Here is a 6,000-nt window from a genome sequence, read left to right as displayed (position 1 = left end):
CAAATTATACAGAAGATTAGAAGCCAATAAGTTCAGTAATTGCCGTGTTGTTTGCAATGAGCTTCTCCCCACTGGAAAGACATTTTTAGAAGAATCAAAATTGATAGTATTAAAGAACAAGCAATCTTACAAACACATGCACATATCAAAATATATTACAATTATGTAATAGAAATGCAGCAGCAGGAAAATTGTTTTATCAATTCTCAGTCTGAATTTGCAAACACATTTGAACAGAGGGGACAAAGTAACAGCAACAAAACATTAAGGGAAAACACAGAATGTTCCTACTCATTTTCTGCCATTGATTCTATGGAATATACTGAAGTCGTTCGTTACTATGATGCATGGCATGTACATATCATGATTCATTCTTCCTACAAGGGCTACAGAATACATGCATTTTCCATGTTTAGTCCTTTATTGTTCGCAGCCAGCCCATTCAATATCAAGAAATAATAGGTTTTGTTTCCTTAATCATAAAGGTAGAAGTTGTTTCTGTCCTCCCACCCTGACAAAATTGTATCACATTTCATCTTTCTATTTAAGAAGTCATCATTGTCGTTATTTTCCCAACTGCTGGAACTTTGGGAGTGATTTTATAATGACAGCAGCTGTAACTTAGGACCTCTGATTGTTTAACTTTTTTCTCTTCCAATATCTTCCACAATGAATGAATGAAGCTCATTGAATGAAGTAGCAACAACACATCAGATGGGAGCCGCCTTGTGGCTTTTGACCGGGGGAAAAAGATATAGAGTCCAGGTAGTCCTCAACTTACAATCACAATTGAGCCCCAAATTTCTGTTGTTAAGTGAGACATTTGTTAAGTGAGTTTTGTGGCCATTTTACAATCTTTCATGCCACTGTTGTTAAACAAATCACTGCAGTTGACAAGTTAGTAACCTGGTTGTTAAGTGAATCCGGCTTCGCCACTGACTTTGCTTGTCAGGAGGTCACAAAAGGTGATCACATGACTTTGGAATATGGCAAAGGTCATAAATATGAGCCAGTTGCCCAGCATCTGAATTTTGAACACATGATCATGGGGATGCTGCAAAGGTCATAACTGTGAAAAAAGGGTCATAAGTCACATTTTTCAATTCCGTTGTAACTTTGAATGGTCACTGAATGAACTGTTGTAAGTCAAGGACTACATGTATTTTGAACACAACTGGTAAATTAATAAGTAATAATTAATTTCCCAGCATTTCAAACATTACAAATCAAGCTGCTCAGTTGCCTACCATGCAGAAGAGAGTTTGAAGGATTCCAAATGTAGGGGAAATCCTGAGCCAGGTAGTTAAGTGTAGGCATATTTCATATCCATGCTGAAAGTTTCATTAGTGAATGAGAGGAGTAGGTTAATCTCCATAGCCTGGTGGCACCTTCATACACCTATTTGAAAAATGGAGAGCTACACACTGTTCTAACTTTAAAAAGCATTTGGAGATCAAAGCCCAACTATATAGTTTAGGAAGCAGCAACAGTTGTGCACTGAGCTGTTGTTTAGGAATAAGTAATCTCCATGAGCTTCAGATAAGTGCTCAGAATCTTTTTGGCTCTTCCTTTTATCTAGCCCAAAGCTCAGCCAAAGCTTGGGCTCTTTATAATTACATTTCTAATATTGTGGTGTTCTCCAGCTGTCCTTACACAGATAGTAAGATAGTATGCATATCATTGGCATAAAAGGACATTGATGTATTCAAAAATTGCTGTAGTCCATGCCAAACTGTTTGAGTGGCATGAAGCAGGGAGAGAAAAAAAAGATAAATACCAGATCTCCTCCCAAGATAAATGCTCCCAAACAGGTGAAATTAAACTACTGGCTGAATATAACATTATCTGAAAAAAGCATGTAGTTTAGGAAAAAGGCACATGAGATATCAGTCCTTGTTTTAAAAACTATTGGGCAAATTAAAGACAGTTCCCATATGGTAAAACACATCACTTATCCAGAACAACAATAAGCATATATTTTAATTCCCTTTTCAGAAGCATGTTAAACTTTTTTTTTCAAAAATGGAAATTTTATCTGAATAATTTAGTCTTTTATATTTTCAGAAGAAGCAAAGTCTCCCTAGAGTGAGTCTTGATTTCAGGTGACTGCACTGATATATCCAAGTAGTTTTCCTGGCAAAAGTACACTTCCATCTTTTTGAGTGTTTCCCTAAATTCCCTGTCTAGCCTAAATCCCTAAGATCTCCTGATGGTCCATCATCCAAAGATTGACACTGACCCTCATTAGCTTTTCATTCATTCTGCACAGACTTACTCTGTGCAGAAACGGTTCACTAAGCTGCACTGAAAGTGCTGAGATTAAAGCCATCACTTCCAACCAACCTTCCAAAAGGACCACAGAAAAATTGCAGGGATGAGAATTTTCAGATCATATTCGACAGAAATCAGCCTGGCAGTTTCTCAAATGTTTTCTTGAGCTTCTATTTTACTATCTTATTTTCAAGATACTTGAGAATAACTCTTTAAACTGTTCCTTAGCTAACTTCATTTTTGGAGTAGAAGCAGTTGCTGATGGCATTGATTTCTGCTTTCCATAGCAGAAGATGAGACTTTCTTGGTTGCTCAAACTTCCAATCTAAAAAAAACCACAATGTGAGGAATTCTATTTTGAAGACGTCTTTTGATGCTTATTGAAAATTGAGAAGTCAAGGAGCCACAGATCTCTGAAGAGATTATTGCACCATGAAAGATAAAGCTTGCAGAGATACTGCTTAATTACCTCACAACTAAAGAAGGAGAACTAAACTAGGAAAATTTCACCAAAATTCCCTTCCCCACTGAAAGTAAATTGTCTTTCATCAAATTAACTGAGAATTGGCAGGAAAATATTTGAACACATTTTTCTTTCTGCGTAGCACTAATTTAAAACCTCCCTCCCCATGTAAATTACTACTTTAGTGCAAGGGTGTACATCTTTGGCAACATGGCTGGCTGGAGAATTCTTAGAGTTGAACAAATTGCCAAAGTTGGAAAAAAATATTTTAAGCAGTATAATAATGGATGTTACTTTCCATTATTTAAGTCTTCCAGATTTACATATTGAGTGGAAAGGGAGTTGAGTGGGATGTTTTCCTTGGAACCTTAGATCTACAAGAGCATAGCACTTGGAAGAATCAACAGTGAATGAGAAAATGGCCTTCTTGGTCATAAGTGAATAGGTTTTTGTCAAGTGGATCTCCTCTAGTTTATCTAAAATTGAGATCAAATGAAACCCAATTATTCTGTGTAGCAATGCCCACTACTTGCAAATGGACTTTCCCATTTACAAGAATCTTATAAGGTTCAAGCACAAGGAACTCATGACCTAGAAAACTTTCCACCCCCACATCCACATATGCCACCAACAGTAGCATCAAACTACATTGACCATGCTCAATGGAATAGTCAATCCACCAGCTAGATTGATCAGAATTCCTGCCTGCAAATACCTTTAACTATCTTGAGATAGAACTGAGATCGTTGTTTCTCTACATTCAGCTATCTTAAATGTGATAGAAAATGGAACATGACAATCACAGCCTCTGTTCCCCAACAAGCTGTAAATCAGGTGATTGGAAGGGAGCTGAACAAGGATGATTCAACCTCACTTGTTCCTTACACCTGATTAGTGGACTCTCCAGCCTCATCATTTTGGGGAAGAGGGCAGATAAAGAGAAAGACACCCATTCTGTTTTTTGAAGTATATTTAGGATGAATTTAGAGGGGAAAGGGAGGTGATGTATACAGGGAGAGACTAATGTAGTATGTTGGACTGCAGAAAAAACTTGGTGGACTATACTCCTGATATAGAAGGGACCAGAGACATTTGTGAAAAAATATGCAATGATTTGACCAACATACAATATACATACAGTATACAATATACAATACAGTTTAGACTGAAGAAAATGGAACAACATTTATATTGATGGGCATGTTCATCCCTCTTTACTGCACATTCTCCCATCCTATGCTACCATAACATCTCTTCATTTTTTCCCCAATTGTTTTTCTTGGCCTAGTGTCATACATTTATAAGATTGCCATTTAAACTATATGAAGAAAAATCAATTGCTATGTATTTTTAATGACATTCTCCACAAAGCATGATGAATGTTAAAAGGCAAACCAAAGCTATAAACGTGAGACAGTCTTTATAAGATATAACTTCCTGCCCATAAAATGTTATTTAAACAGATTTTTGAAAGGAAACCACCTTTATTATGTCATTGGTTTTGTGTAGATTTGCAAAGTGCTATGACTAACTATGACAGAAGGAAATATTACTTCACAGAAAATTCAATAAACTGAAACAAGCGGAAGTAATTATTTCTGAAAAATTCAAAAGGTAAAGAGCATTAAAGATGTCTATTCTTAATTAATAAATTGCAGGTGGCTTACCTGTAGTCTGGAAATTTTGGATTTTCATCTATATTTTCCTTCTCTTCTGGGAAAAAAAAACACTTCCAGTCTAAATCAATGCACTAGTGAAGCACTACTAGTAACAGCATAATGCTGTTTTTCCTATAGCAATAATTACAGGATTGAGGTATTTCCAGATAGCAAAAAAGACCAATAATTTTCTTTAGTGCTCTGATGATAGCACTAATATGGATTTGTGCCAAAAGTGCACTATCCTGTCCCTACATAATTGGCCTTGTTACAATGGGAGGTTAGAACAAAAGAGGGAATATTTGTTCATTTATATTTTATGCATTTAACACACTTAAATAGCGTTCCTAGGGTAGATATCTAGATTTGGCCAATTCACCTCCACATCAGGTCTGAACTGTGATTAGAGACAAGAAGCATTTCCTTATAGGGTTTGCATTTCTGAACTTGAAAGGGGAGTGCATAGCCATCAGAAATATAATTCTGTCTCTGGATTAGTCAAAGCCAACAACATCTTGGCTATTGTTAAATTATCAGATCAACAAGCTCCTTGAAAAGTATAAGATGAACACACAGGATGCATCACTGTCACCACCTTAGCATACAAAGGAAAAGTCACCTCTTTCATAATCATAAACAGTGGCTTCATAAACTTCACAAACTCCCTCAATATTTCACTTTACAAATGAACTTGGAAGAATTAAAAGAAAAGTTGTGTGGTACTGCATTTGAAGCCCATCTGACTGTGAACTCTTGCCCTAGCTTTGGTAGAGTCAGTGCCTTCAGTGGCAAGTTAGGGTGAGTGATGAAATATTAAATAGACAGACATATATGACTTAATTCTGAGTGGAAATTACACTTGAACTGTCAGGCACATAAGATCAGGTCCACATGTGAAGGTCCAATTAAACTGATTTATTGCCAATCATGCTGATGCATAGGAATCTTCTCAACTAACAGCACCTGCTTAGACAAGGGTTAGTGGTATACAAGGAGGTTGGACGTTGTCCACTTGTGCCTAAGTCAGTGGTTCTCAACCTATGGGTCACGACCCCATTTGGGGTTGAACGACCATTTTACGGGGGTCGCCAAACAACGCGATCCGCCATTTTTCCCCCTCAGGGGGTGGCGCTGTGCATGCGCACCACGCATGGGGCAGCGCCGCGCATGCGCGCCGCACATGGGGCGCCACATGCACGGTGCGTCCGTGTGACCGGGGGTCGCCGTATAAAAAGGTTGAGAACCGCTGGCCTAAGTAGAGATTCTAGGCTGATTTCTCTTTTATCTCTGTCCCCAGATTCTGTCACTTCTTCTCCTGCACAAATAATGTAAAGAAACAAGTCACTCCTAGATTTAGTTTTTCTCTACCTTCATTTTATTTAATGTGAACTTTGAAATACTTAACTTTTCCTTTTCTAAAGGCTGATGAAACTATCTAGCTGGGGCCTTAGTTCACCTTCTCTCACTTATAAACAACCCACACAGAATCTTCATAAACAAGAAACTATTTTGCCATCCTTTCAATTTTAAACCTGCTTCAGGATTTCAGAATAAAGAATGTGTTCCTTGCATTATGTTAGCAACCATTACATTAAGAATATATATATT

The sequence above is a fragment of the Crotalus tigris genome, unplaced genomic scaffold (genome assembly GCF_016545835.1).
Source record: "Crotalus tigris isolate CLP2741 ecotype Arizona unplaced genomic scaffold, ASM1654583v1 scf7180000017585.4430047, whole genome shotgun sequence".
Lineage (NCBI taxonomy): Eukaryota > Metazoa > Chordata > Lepidosauria > Squamata > Viperidae > Crotalus > Crotalus tigris.
Note: the sequence above shows the minus strand (reverse complement) of the source record.